At 43.4% G+C, this 15,465-nt stretch overlaps 1 protein-coding gene across 1 annotated transcript in view; it reads right to left on the bottom strand.

Moving 5' to 3' along the window:
- EPS8L2 (EPS8 signaling adaptor L2) overlaps positions 1-8,585 on the bottom strand; it is a 111,744-nt gene extending 103,159 nt beyond the window's left edge. The window contains exon 1 of the mRNA XM_066583007.1: positions 8,443-8,585. The gene's annotated coding sequence lies outside the window, so the exon portion shown is untranslated. The remainder of the gene's footprint in view (positions 1-8,442) is intronic.
- Between the last annotated feature and the right edge of the window lie 6,880 nt (positions 8,586-15,465).

The raw sequence follows: 15,465 nt of genomic DNA, 5'->3' as shown, positions 1-15,465 counted from the left end.
GAGACAGCAGATTCAGGAAACAATTTTGTGCAAGCCTGCTGTAACGCTTAGCTGTGTATTAATTAGGACTACTACCCCCAGCAGACACGCAGTAAACTGAAGACAGTCACAGGCAGCCCAAATATAGTATTTTTCCCCAATTTTTTGGAAAAAGGCCACTGCCTATATAGCCTGAATATCTCTTTCCCTGCCTCACCACTACTGGCCCTATACTCTGTACAATGACTGCAGACTGAGGACGCAATGCTCTGCACGCCCGATATACAAAAAAAAAATTGGGCAACACTGCTAAAAGCAGCCTCAACAGTATTGCACACGGTCAGATGTGGCCCTAAGAAGGACCGTTGGGGTTCTTGAAGCCTAAAATCACTCCTAACGCTCTCCCTATAGCAGCTCCTGCACCAGCAGCACTTTCCCTGATCTCTGTCAGAATGCATCTGTGGCGAGCCGCGGGAGGGGCCGATTTATATACTCGGGTGACACCTGATCTCGCCAGCCACTCACTGCAGGGGGGTGGTATAGGGCTTGAAAGTCGCAGGGGGAAGTTGTAATGCCTTCCCTGTCTTTCTATTGGCCAGAAAAGCGCGCTAACGTCTCAGAGATGAAAGTGAAAGTAACTCGAACATCGCGTGGTGCTCGCCTCTAGTAACGAGCATCTCGAACACGCTAATACTCGAACGAGTATCAAGCTCGGACGAGTACGTTCGCTCATCTCTAATGCCTAACCTTTATATAGCCCAATTCAGACCCTTTGCAGTTGAATGATAGTTCATGCAATCATTAGCTCCCCATAAAGAATCATCACTGTCCGCAGCACTTTCCAATTCACATGTGGCAGCACAAAAGATGCAATTAACTGACAAACAAGTATTCATCAGCTGACTGGGTGCAGCATTACACATCCCAAAGATCAGGCAAATGAGCGTTCCAATGGACCCAATTGCCGGCTTGTGTAAACAGGCTTTTAATCAAGGAATACAAATTAGCAGCAGTGACCATATGGACCCCCTATATCACCAGCAGGCACTTGGTCAGCTACAGTCATCTTCCAGAAGTGTCACTGCTTACCAAAGCCTATTGTAAACGTTGCTACATTTATATTTATGGATGGTGCCGTTAATATTAATCATTTTTTTGGTGCAACGATCAATGAAAATCAATGGGAAATTATATTATTTGTCGCTGATCTTCATCCCTAATTCACATTGGTCAATCATCTTTACAATTGCTCAAAAGTAAGTGATAATGCCGGGCTGGCGGCAACTTTTCCCAGAAAAGTCAACTGTTTGCAAGGGTGCCGATAGTGGGCCCCGCATTCAGAAAGTGGTTGTGTCTGGTGGCACAACCCTTTCAGCTGTCTCAAGGGTGAGTATTCTTGGGATCCAGGTAAGTATAGGGTGATTCAAAAAGAATGATGCAAAAGTAAAGCTAGTTTCATCAGACATGAATTGACACACAACACCCGGAATGACGTGAAATGATGGAAAAATGTCACATTTTCAATGCACCTTACAGATGTTCAATGTGGACGCTGTTGGTGACATTGCAGAGGTCAAGTCAGTAGTCCAGTTCTGCCCAGCTGTGTCCCGGCATATCCTCCGTTACCGATGCCACTGCTGCGGAGATATGTTATTTTACCGTAGCTCATCTAATGTCACCAATGGCGCCCATATCTGTAAAGTGCAGTAAAAACTTGAAGAGTCCTTCTATCTTTTCATGCCATTCTGGCTCTGTATATCAATTCATGTATGAAGAAATCGGCTTTAAATGTGTGCCATTCTTTTGAATCACCCTTTATATGCTGGATGCAGTTAGAGATGCCTGATGGAGATGTAAATTGACCAATGGAATAGAATATAGGCCCACAACTACAGTTTCCTACTATGTACAAAGGGGTTAAAGGTACAGGCTGGGGTGTCAGAGGATACCGATATCACCTGCTATTTTTCTGCTTGTCAAATGTAGGAAACCAATAGGTGTTGCCATTGTTGCAAATCACCGTGAGCCGTGTTGTTTTAGGCTTGGATCTGGAATTACACGGTGAATAAACTTGCTATTTATAGGAAGATATAGTTTTGCATATCTACCAGCTGCAGTGAAAAGGATTGGCATGGCACTGGGCACACATCCATGCATAGGGTATTAAAGAACACTATGCTGTATATGGCCGCACAATCCATACATTTATGTGGTCACATTAATCTCTATGACCATATTGATTAAAAGGACAAGTCAGTCCCATAGGACTCAGTGAAAGGTATAGTCAATATAAGAGCATCAGTATAAAAGATGAATAGCTGGGATCTACCTACAAACACTGAAGACCGTACTGAGGGTCATCAATAAGATGGCCCATGACCTCTAAGAACCAGAGATATAAGGTATAGATGCAACCATGTTGGTACATTATCAACATGCCAATGGCTACAAATTAAAGAGGGCCTGATGCTCTATGCATCTTATACGCACATTTCTATGGCTTCAGAGTCTCTCAGTCACTTCTCAAAAATGACATCAGATTAGTGAAATCATGCATGATCTAATCTCGCTATGAAAAGTGGGAGGAACAACAACCTTCCTGAAATTCCTTTTGGCCTCTTTCATATGGGTGATGTGTTTTTACGCTGGCCGCATCACAGACGGAAAAAGTGTGCACGGAAAAAACCACAATCGAGTTGCGTCCAAAATTTGCATTTTCTCACCCATTCACATGAGCAGGTGCGGCACATATACGCCACAGCGCGGAAATTCCTTGTCTTAGGCCGCCTGCACTCCTATGCAGACGGCCGCGGTTTGGCCGCGCGAAATCTCGCGTGGCAAACAAACCGCGGCATGTCCTATTTCTGTGCGGGGCTCGCAGAGCCTCGCACAGAAACGTCACTCACCCAGCCGCCGGCCCCGGTCTGCGCATGCGCCGGCTGCCCGGCAGCCGGCACATGAAAGAGCCGGGGCCGCCAGGCGCGCGTGAGTACGCGCTCGTCCCTGCAGGCGCTCGGGTCGGGTCCCGCGGCGAGAATTCTCGCCGCCGGATCTGACCCGCTCGTCTGCAGGCGGCCTTAGACAGGGCTTCTAATGCCTAAATAGAGGCACCTGTAATGTTTTTGCAGTGCTGGACGCATATAAACTCCCTCCCCCTCCCTTTTTGTTCAGTCAATGGTATCCGCCAGCGTATATCGGCCAAAAAATAGGGCAAGACCTATCTTTTCTGGCTGTGGCTAAAAATCATTAATCTGAATGAATGCATTGGAATCCAATGCTTCAGATGGTGGCGATTTTTTTTCACGGTTAAATTGACCACGTAAAAATGCTGGCGTGATTAAGGCCTAATCATTCAAATGAATGTAAGTGAATGGTAATCGTTCGGTCTAAACGCGCGCCAACGACTGCACAATGAATGATAATCGTTCACTTTTTGTTCGTCATTCACTTCATGCAGGCATATAAAACAACATTGGCTCATTCACTTATCAATCAGTTTAAACAGCGCTCGTTCATTCGCTTATACAGCGAATGTAAAAGGCTGCACGATTCTAAACGACTCTCGTGTGAACGAGCCAACGATGCATTTGCCTAAACAGGCTGCCCGAGAGCGAATGAGTTAGCGATGACATCACTCGCTTGTTCAAAGGAGAACCGGCTCGTCTAAGAGGACCCTAAGAGTCATCTCACTTACAGCTATTACAACGCTTTTAAAAGAGGGTATTTGTGAGATTCACTTCTCAGATTCTCTTCATATAAGCAAATTACTTCCAAGGTATTTAGAAAGCTACGGGAAAGGGTTAAACTCATGGCTGCCTGAAGGTTATGTAAACTCTACCTGGCACCGCAGAATGAGCTCTGTGACATTCGCATTGCCACACTCACATTCCGCAGCCTCTGTACGGACGCATGTTCGGGGACTCTCGATAATGGATCAGGAATTTGAACCTATTCACGTGTAGGCCCTTGTGTGACTAAACCTCTAATTAGCTTTGACTTGTTGGCGTTTTTTTGTTCCATGCATTTTTCTTTCATGTCGTGATGAATGGCCATTGTGCAGAACAGAGTCCACTAAGACTGTACATAGTGCAGTACATATTATCCTGATGAGTAGCTCAAACTTCCTTAGAACGCAAATTATACACCGTGTATTGATACTAGGGAACGTCTGTAATTGAATCCTGACCAACCCTAGAATCAAAAATACTAAGCGTGCTCTTAGATGGAATGATTATGGCTCAAAAAGTTGTTCAAACAAGCGAAGGTGAATGATAATCCTTCGGTCTAAATGTAGCCAAAGGGAATCATTCGCTCTTTGCTCGTCGTTTATTTTCTGCAGGCATAAAAGCCATCGTTGGCTCGTTCACTTATCGTTTGTTTTAACTAGCAATTAAATTGGTCCCTCTCATTCGCTTATAAAGGGACTGAACGGTTCCAGATTCAGTGAGCCAACAATGCCTTTACCTGTCTAAACAGGCTGCTCGAGTGCGAACGAGTTAGCGGTGACGTCACTCGCTCGTTCAAGTGAGTATCGGCTTGTCTTAAAGGTTACTAAGTAAAATTTGGTGCTGTCTAAAACCACAACTAGAAAACTTCATTTTTTAAAACTATGCTGAAATAGCTGCAGGCAAGGGGGGAAACACAATAGAAGCCGGCCATGTGGTTGTTGTGGGACACTTGGAGAAAAGTCGCACTCCCCAGCTGGTCCCATCCTCTGGTGATGGGAACCTGTGCAGGACTGGATTGTTAGCAGGGTGGTGAACTGGCCCAAGGATCCATGATAGGGAGGGAAACAAACACCAAGACCTTCTGTACTGGTTGGTAAAACCCAACAGCGTAGTGGGGGCACACTTACATCTTTGCTATAGGGCCCAATCTCTTCTATGCATGCCATTGGTTTCACGTTCAGTTATTTTGCTTTCCACTTAAGTTTATCATTTTCACTGCCCAGACACCTCAAGTGAGGCATTTGCCCATGATATCAAAGCCAAACTTGACAAATCGGGCTCAGTTTGAGTTAGAGAGAACCTGTCAGCACTCCTGACATGTCTGTTATCCTAAATACTTGTATTCTCCATGGAATAAGAATTTCGGGGCAGCATTTTTTTAGAACTTTGTGTTGTGTCGTTCCTCTGTTATTCCTTCTAGAACGGTATGAATAAATGTACAACTGGGTGTTACGATACTCCTTGTCAAAGGGGTGTGTTCTACACGTCTCGCACTGGCAGCACTGATTGGACAGTATCAGACTGTGTAGAACACCCTCCCCCAACTGGTAACCTTCAGTAGTCGACTTATTCATAAATTCCAAGTAGGAACGATACAACACAGGGTTATATTATAAGATGATCCAAAATTTTTATATTATGGGGAACATGATAATTTACTAAAACAGGCATGTCAGGAGTGGTAACAAGTCTTCTTTAAATCAAAATAGATTGTTATTACATGCAGTCAAGCATGTAAAAGATTGGTGGGTTCTGTCGGCTGGGAAGCTCACCAATCCTGAGGAGGAGACAGTCCTGTATTCACAATGAAGAGGTGGCTGTCACTCTCCAATGACATGAATGACAGTCACATAGACTGTACTGACTGACGTGCCGTAACACAACTCCATTACACCAGTATCCTACTTCTACTCCAATACGCATGCTCAAAAGAGCTATGGGACTGACACACTGGAAAGCTGTTAAAGTGTCCTACGCCTCTATTGAGAACGGCTATTGAGGGACACTAGTAGATCTGTAGGGCCAAAAAGACCCTTCTGGGACTCCATGACTCTGAAGAGCCACTACTAAGGGCAAATTCATACAAATGCTCTGTGCTGTCTGCATATTTCATGGCCAGCACATGGACCCATTATAGCCAATTAGGCTGTTCACATGGGCACTTTTTCCCACACACAGACCAATAAATCCAATGTGAAAAACAAAAATCGCTGTATAAACTATTCTGGTCCACATCACGGATGAGAGCAGGACATGCAATGTCTTCTGCCCCCGCAACTCGTATGCGGCCTTCTAAATGTGGCCTTATAATATTTTACCATTGACATCTTTTTTCCCCTCCATGTTAATTGTGCAAGCATGGGAGCAGTAAAGACCATAAGGCAATAATCAGAAAGAGGCAGCAATAATCTTTTCTGATGCTAGATGGAAAACACTTGGAAAAAGTCCTACAACAAGTCTCATTATATGAGTTACAAGCAATTTTGCCATAACGGTTTCAAAAAGAGAGTCGAAAGCTAAGACATAATATATTATAATTATTCCTGGTTTTACTTATCAAAAGTGTCCTTGCTGCCTGTAGCAGCCGGAGGCCATGGACATGCACTTTGCTCTGCAACAACTGTGGAACATTAGATCCGTTATTTTTTAATTAAGCCAGGTTATAAATGACAACATTATGAGACTTTCGAAATGGTTGTATCATATATAGAAAATGTAGAGTAACAGTGGAACTGCTTTCAGCAATGAATCGGACTGAAGCTCACGGATAGAAAATGAAACCAACAATTTGTTTGGTAACAATGGGTAGCAATAAGGCCAGAGGTCTTCAGGTCAGTGGAGGCCTCTGGGCAAAAATATGGTGGAACCTCCCATCATCCAACCTCTGAGACCTGGACCTCCATGACTCCCTACCATAGTCACTTATAGGAGGGTTGGTCATAAATGAGCATGGTCCTCTCTACTGAAGTCTATAGTACCCCAATAAAAAGCCATACTAGCATGTTCCTGTTCCCAGGTCAACATTCATTGGTAAAGGGTACAGGTTTCTTTGAGCCTGGGACTACTGGTTCTCCTAATCTGGTTGTGTTTTTAACTAGCTTGGGCATGGAGGGTGCGTAGCAGGTCTCCAAAGTCGTGGAGGCTGTAGGGGTCACATATTCTATGTCAGCTACTGATAATCCAGCCCTGGGTAACACCATTATTTAACCCTACATGTATTTTTAGGACTAATTCACATGCTGATGATGGTGTCTATTAAAAGGAACATTGTTAAGCCTACATAAGAGATTATGGGCCTTTTTTTATCAAAATGGTCTAAGAGAACAACCAGAGCTTGGCTTTCACTGTGACTGGTTGTTAGAGGACAGCATCTCTGTTACATAGTTTTGGTCTACAAAGCCGATGTTCACTAATACCAGTAAAAACGCTTTAGTATAGATAGTTTCAATGATTCATTGCCTAATTTCTACTTGATCATTTTTGAAAAATTGTTTGCATTTACCGTTTTATTCATTTTATAACATCTAGCTATTGATAACAGATAACATCTCTATTTGATAGTAACTGCACCACTATAACCATAAAAAGGCAGAATTTTTTTTCACTGTGTTTCCTGTTTTTTTTTTAAGAATTGGTACCTTAACACAAATAACTCAAAACTTCCATTGGGGCTTCTTTTTGGTTATTAGACTGGATTCCCAGTTATGTCCCACCTGGTCGGAGCTGGACATAACTGGATTTCAGTTTTCCTTTGGCATTTCATTACAATGCTGAAGGAAAAAAAAGGCAGAGGGCCAGACATATGGAAATCCGGCCTTATCATTTTTTCCCCATTGCAGTTAAAGGAGAAGACTGGCTCAGCAATAAGATCATCCGGTGTATTTAATTTAAAAAATCCAGCATGTTCTAAAACACCCAAAAAAACCACAGTGATCACTAATACAATGTGCAAATGGGAATTCAGTGCGCATCCGGTCATAGAAAGCAGCAGCTATAAAATCCCCATAAAGCCCTGCCTGACTCGCATTACTCATAGAGTGTTAATATATTCAGATTTGTATCCGTATAGTCTCATCTTAATGACCATATAATGCTGATGTTCAGATAAAGCACCCATGACACAAGACAAATACCCTTCATAAATACGGGATTATCAACCTGTCTACATTTCAGGACCATATTTATATACTGTACATGCATATGCTTTACATTCCATACCTTGCTGATATACAGTATCTGCAGATCATACCTACAGCTCTTTACCTAGCACTGATGCCAGGCTTTACTATCACATTACGAAACACCCTGCCAAAGCTTTCAGTGATGAACACAACAGAAACAGCACGGGGCACAGGTAGTGCCAGGCCCCCTCTCACGTTACATGCAGTCCTGCCAAGGGGCCCATTAAAGAGCAGATAAAGGAAGTGACAACCTCTTCCCCACCACTGCATTTAAAGGTACATTACAGGTCTCTTCCATTTACGGCACCTCAATCAGTTAATTAATGTTCCTTTGCTCTGCCGTCCTCGTCCCATCAGATATAGGTTAATTTCATGTAATATATTTCTGCATGCTACTAATATACACATATGTAGACTCTTTTGTATGTATCGTAGACCTTGTCTTATGTTCTTCTCTAGCCCCTTTTTTGTATCATTGCATTTTGTCAATATTCTACATGTCATATCCACATGTGTAATACAAAGTATCACTTTAAAGAAAACTTGTTACTCACCGTCTAAACTTCTGCCTTGATGCAAACCCCTTTAAATTCCAGCAGAATAAAGGAGTACTTGCGTCCCCGAGGCTTCCTTCTGCTGTCACTTTGTGTAGCTATCACTAAACTGTCTTTGGTCTTGGTCTGATGGCAGGTGAATGTTTCACTGTGCACAAACAGAGGTGGAGCTAAACCAGAAGGACAGGTCTAGTGATCCAGAGGGGGGCCGCCCATATGACAGCCCTGGGCACAGTGATTAGACAAGAGGATGTGTGTGTGACACTGGCATGAATACATGTGCTTGTTTCATTCAGAAACAATGTTTGCATAATTAAAGCCTCCATGAAGACATAGAGAGACGATCACATAACCCATGTGGGAGACGAGACATCATGACTAGGAGCACCTGATCCCGTCACGCCAAGCATTCCCTTTGTTAGCATGTTGTACTGTCTATGTCATGACGGGAAGAGGACGTGATGTTTATTTACTCAGGACCGCAATATCTCTACGTCGCTCATACTAAAGGGAGACAACCAGTAAAGAGAAGGAACGCAGTGAGCTTACTGCAACGTTGCGTACGATTCGAATAAATCTACCCGGCTGAAATTAAGTGCTTAAGGATCCGGATATTTTTCTTCTTAAGGGCTCATTGCAATTTTGGTGCGGAAAAAACGCACCGTTTTTAATGCGCACGTCTGTGCCTTTTTGGTGCATATTGGAGATGTATTTTCTGCGTTTTTTCACATGCGCGAAAAAAATGCAATAACGCCCAATTGAGGTTATTTTCTTTTTCACCTAGTCTCCCAACAACATGCATGAAAAACCCAGTGAATACGCATGTTAGGGCGGCTTCAGATATAAGTATTTGCGCACATTTTTGCGCAATACACAGTGAATAGAACTCATTGGCTTCAAAAGGTTCATTCTAATCTCTTGTTCTCGATTTTGCTGCACATTTGCACAGCAGAGGTCCCCATAGACGTTGGAGGGAGGTGCGTAAATGCACGATATGCTATGCAATTCCGTGAAAAAAAGAACACATCTGGACCTCATTAGGCCAAATAACCTTTTAAATCAGCACACGGAGAGGCGTTGCGCACCTATGAACAGACCCTGCATGCGCAAAAAAGAAAACAGTACACTGCGCCAATATCTGGACAAATCAACTTCATTCAAGATGCAAATATGTTGAGCTTCAACCTGCATATATGCGCATATGCCTATGGGAAGCCCCCCTATCATCCTTATTCACTTTTTACGCTTTCATACACTTTCATGGGCTATTTAGGTTTGTGAATACGGATCAAAATAGGGCATGCTGTAAATTATTATTTTACATGCAGAAAACATGCACGTCCGAATACATCAAATTAATTCAATGGGTCTGTATTCAGTCAGTAAAGAATACCGACTGAATACTGACAGAAAATACACCTGTGCAGAAAAAGTACTCTCATGTGACCGAACCCATTGAAATGAATGGGTTCTATTTTTTGCATATTGAGCACTCAAGTTTTGTGTGTGCAAATACGAGCGCAAATACCCCCGTGTGAATTGGGGTTCAGATATGGATTTTGGTGTAGATTTCTACTGCGGTAAAGCCCGCTGCATGTGAATGAGCCCTAATGGTAATCTTTGTAATCCGTCATGTTGTTGTTAGCCGTTTAGTCGTTCACGATATCCATGGCAGTATCCGCTCTGACAGTATCAGCCATCATGTCCTTTGGCGGCTGGGTCTTCTTTTGCGACTCATCTGTCTAAGCGTTGTCGATTTTTCCAATGACTCTGCTCGCATTACATGGCCAAAATCCGTGAGCCTGAGCCCGGTCATCTTGGCCTCCAGTGATATATCAGATCTTATATGATTCAGTAGTCCATCATATTCCCTGTTGTCAAGCAAATATTCAAAAACTCGGATAACCCCTTTAAGGACGAGGGCAATTTTTTTTCTCACTTTTCCATGTTGGCCATTTTTTAAATTTCCTCATCTACACAAGTGTCTTAGTTTTTCTTTTGAGTGGGCCAAGTGTTCCTTCTACGTCTATTATTCTGTGTAAGTATACATTAATACTTAATTATTAATTTGATTTGGAATGTTTACCTTCTTATTTTACTTATTCCATACGCTCCGCCAATAGCATCAGTCACTGTTACAAATGAGCTCCCTCCTCTTGTACAGTAACGCAGTCGTTGCAGCTCTGACAGGGTTAACTGTTTTGAGTTTTCTTCCGTTCTGGAAAGTTACAGAAGAAGCGGGACTGCGTATAGCAGCCATTGATCTCCTAGCTACAGCGGCCATCATTATGATGGATATATGTGTCACACTGTGAGAACTGGCATCTGCTGTGACGGCTTCACCTGTCATAGGTCATTAAGTGGTTAATCTGGTATATGATGTCTAGTAGTTTCTGTATCTTTTCTTCAGTGATTGAATAGTATTAGGCTGCCTGTCCATGGGCGTTGCGGATCCCCGCAGCGGGAGCCGCCGCCCGGAGCAAGAGCTGGCAGACGGATCTCTGCTGTCAGCCTATCTGACAGATAGGCGCACCGCGGAGAATCACGGCAATTCGCAGCATGCTGCAATTTGCCGCCCGCGAGTGGAGAATCGCTATGATTCTCCGCTCGTGAACAGGGGGGCTGCGCTTTCCATAGCGTTTCTGAATTATCGCTGCGAAGAACGCGATTCAATAACGCCCGTAGACAGGCAGCCTTAGAAATGAATCTGTTTAGACACTTAGGGCGAGATTTATCAAAGCTATTGAGGGACAGCTATAAAAACTATCGTGCCTGGAGTTTGTCCAAAAATATAACTTTTTCTGGTCTAGTTACCGTGCGTCTGATTAATGAACCTTGTGCGCCTGTTCTTTAATCTGCACGCCAGGTCACGCCATTCTCATTTAAGTTTACATTTGTGGGCGTGGTTTAGGTGTTGCAGCAGTTTAGTTCTAGAAAAAAGTCGCACGGTTGCTCCAATGGCAAGGAGGCGAATTTTTGGAAAAAAAACTGTCAGAGAAAGAAGGTATTTGTGCCTAAATTTACATGCTGTGTGCAACACTGAAGAATTATTCACATTTTAGGCATAAGCATGGCCAAAAAGTTGCAACAAATAATTGTAACAAAATTGCACATTTCATAATTTCCCCCCTCTGTCTGCAATATTATTTGCTCATATTAGTGACATTCCGGATAGGCTGCTTCCATTGACTTCAATGGAAGCTGTCTGCGCAGAATCCGAGCAAAAATAGAACATGCTGCGATCTTTTTTACGTGAGCAGAAATCGCAATCGCTGTCCACTTGTGTGAGCGGACATGTGAATGTTTTATTTTTGTTAATGAATGCCGCGGATCATCCATGGGGTAACAATCGCGGATACTGCAATTCAAATCCGGTCGTGTGCAGCCGGCCTTAAACTGGATCTGTCAAAACTGACGCAGCAGCTGCGAAAATATCAGATTGCAGGTTGGTTTTGCTCAGTTCCCTCTTGCACTCTTTCTTTTCCGTGGGGTTCTGGTGTTTTTGACAGCAACAACAGTATAGTCTGCAGGGCTATTCATAAAAACAGAAACCCAGTAGAAACCTGGCAGACCCTGCAAGAAGTCAATGGGATCCGTCAAGTAACAGGTTTAGATGTTTGTATTACTGGTTTTAGGCTGTTTTCAGGCGAACGTATTTTCAGTCCGTATGATTGTTTTGCGGACGATAATATGGAGCTCGTGAAAAGCTATGAATGTATTTACATGGGCAGATTTCGCATGGCTGTGTTTAAAAAAGGCAGCAGGTGCTACTCCTGTTTGTTTTAATGAAAAATACACCCATTATAGTCTATTGAAAGTGATGCAAATACAGAATAAATACTAACATAGTAATATAGTGTATAAGGCTGACAAATGACATATCTGTTTCTAGCTCAGCCTATTACCCCCCCCCCCCCCATGTTGATCCAGAGGAAGCCAAAAAAAACCCAAATGACGTAGAAGCCAATTTTCCTCATCCTAGGGGAAAAAATTCCTTCCAGACTCCAAATCTGGCAATCAGAATAATTCCTGGATCACCGAATCTTCTGCAGTAATTAGTGACTCTAACATGTAATATTGTTATACACAAGAAATACGTCCAGGCCTCTCTTAAACTCTTTTATGTTTGCCATCACCACTTCCTCAGGCAGAGAGTTCCATAGTCTCACTGCTCTTACAGTAAAGATCCCCCTTGTATGTTGGTGTAGAAACCTTTCCTCTAGATGCAGAGGGCGCCCCCTTGTTACAGTCACACAGTATAAATAGATTATGGAAGAGATCTCTGTATTGTCCTCTGATATATTTATACATAGTTATTAGGTCGCCCCTCAGCCATCTTTTTTCTAAACTAAATAATGCCCTATCTGGGTATTGTAGTCCGCCCATTCCATTTATTACTTTAGTTGCCCACCTTTGTACCCACTCATGCTCTGATATGTCCTTCTGAGTACCGATGCCCAAGACTGTCCACAATATTCCATGTGTGGTCTGATGAGTGACTTGTAAAGAGGAAGAACAATGTTATCGTCATGTACCCCTAGACCTCTTTTGATGCACACCAAGATCCTATTTGCCTTGGCAGCAGCTGCCTGACACTGGTTGCTTCAGTTAAGCTTACAGTTTATTAAAACCCCCAAGTCCTTGTTCATGTCAGTGTTTCCCAGTGGTTTACCATTTAGGGCTAATGCCCACGGACGGATTTCCGTAGCGTAAAACGTGGTGGAAGTCCGCTGTGTTTCACCACAGCTATTAGGTTTTATTGAACCTAACAGCTCAATGTACACACTGCGGAATTCGCGTGAATACTCACCCCGCCCACCACCTATGTGCATAACCTTATATTTATCAGTGTTAAACCTTATTTGTCACTTTTCTGCCTCCAACTTATCTAGAACCATTTGCAACCTCATTCTGTCCTCTCTTGTGTCAATTTTACATAGTTTTGTATAATCTGCAAATATTGCTATTTTACTGTACAATCCTTCTACCAGGTCATTAATAAATATATTAAAATGGATAGGGTCTAAACCAATCCCTGTGGTACCCCACTAGTAACGGTGACCCAATCAGAGTATTACCATTTATAACTACCCCCTGCTTTCTATCACTGACCACTTACTTACACACATTCTCGCCCAGACCAAGCATTCTCATCTTATATACCAACCTTTTATGTGGCACAGTATCAAACGCTTTGGAAAAGTCCAGATACACAAGATCCAATGACTCTTCTCATAAACCCATGCTGATATGGAGTTATAGAACTATTCTCCTCCAGGAAAGGATGTCTTAGAAACCCTTCACATTTTACCCAAAATAGAAGACTTACCGGTCTGTAGTTCCCAGGTCCACTTTTCAAACCCTTTTTGAATATTTGCACCACATTGGTCCACTAAATGGGCACATAGCCAGACCCCATCACTGTAGAGTCCTTAAATATAAGAAACAATAGTCTGCTTATCATCTTGCTTCATTCCCTTAGAACTCGGGGATGTATTCCATGGGGATCTGGCGATTTGTCTATTTTAATCTTTTAAGGCAGCTCTGTACTTCTTCCTGAGTTAGACTAGTGCTGTTTAACCCTTTAATGACACGGGATGTACAGTTACATCCTATGTGTCTTGGGTATGTATGGAGGGATATCGGGGGTCAATACTGTTCCATATAATGTGGGTGTCGGCTGTTTCTTACAGCTGACCCCCGCCCACAGAAGCTCTGATCAGCAGCGCCCCTAATCGAAGCTATTAAGCCTTTAAATGCCGCTGTCAATTCTGACAGCGCATTTAAATGCCATGATCAATGTTCAGGGGTCCCATACCGCCCTCCACGATGAGACTGCAGGGTGCCATGCAGTTGCCATGGTAGCCAGGGTCTTCTGAAAGCCCCTAGTACTGCCATGGCAGATAGCCTATCAAGTCATTGCGCATGGGCTGTTGGAAATACAAACAAATAAACAAAAACAGCTGTACTTATCTTGACCGCCTGTGTGAGTACGCTCAGCCGATATATGGCGTCCCTCTCTGCAGGGGGAGGAGGCTGGAAGAGCCAGGAGCAGTGCTCTAAGCTCCCACCCCCTCTCTGCCCCTCGCCACTATTTGCAATGGGAGGAGTGGGGGCGGAGCTAAGTTACCAAGCATAGCCCCGCCCCCTCCACCCCTCCCATGGCAAATAGTCACGAGGGGCGAAAAGGGGATGAAGAGGAGGTGGGAGCTCAGTGCACTGCTCCGGGCTCTTCCAGCTCCCCCCCCCCCCTGCAGACAAGGACGCCGTAAAAAACCCAGTCGATATACGATCTTGTACTTCCCTGTGCCTCAAATCTCATGCACGTGATTTCCACCGTGTGTACTTTTAACCCTTTCCAATCCACAGTCTGACGTTTTCCTACATTCTGATTGAAGCTTGTACAGCTCCAATGTCAGAAGACGTCCAACAGGGTATTCTTACCATCTATTGCCAGCCACTCCACTGTCAGAGCCTCTCTGGCATCACACACTGGCTTTAGCCAATAGATGGCACTGTTGTATAACAGCAAAAAAAAAAGAAGCCTTTTAGGAAACCCTGAATCCAACATTGGATTAGAAAGGGTTAAATGTGACAAAGTTGGAAAGTTTAACTGGACCTGGTTTTGCTGGAATTTGCTGTTGATTTCAAATTGGATTCCAGAGCTCTGGATCTTTTCCGGGCACGCCTTGTGTTCTTGGGCGATGGAGAACCAAGGGTGAGGTGATTGATTTATAGGGACATGGGTATTTTATAGAAAAGCTCTGTATATATTACCTGATGGAACCTGTATGGTAGCAAATGGAAGCCATGCAACCAGTTATCGTACCACATCACTAATTATGAGATTGCTGATAAGAATCACTTCTTCCCAGAATTCATCTGTGAAGTTGGAAGCCACAGTTTACTTTATGAGGCATTTATTAGCCCTGGCACCTCTTCTCTAATTTGCTCAGCCACACAAGAAGAGACGCATACAAATTAATTACACAGAGGAAGATGCTGAAGCAAAACGCCTGAACA

This window comes from Eleutherodactylus coqui, chromosome 11, assembly GCF_035609145.1.
Source record: "Eleutherodactylus coqui strain aEleCoq1 chromosome 11, aEleCoq1.hap1, whole genome shotgun sequence".
NCBI classification, from domain to species: domain Eukaryota; kingdom Metazoa; phylum Chordata; class Amphibia; order Anura; family Eleutherodactylidae; genus Eleutherodactylus; species Eleutherodactylus coqui.
The sequence above is the reverse complement of the archived record's forward strand: the minus strand, read 5'-3'. Positions and strand labels throughout refer to the sequence as shown.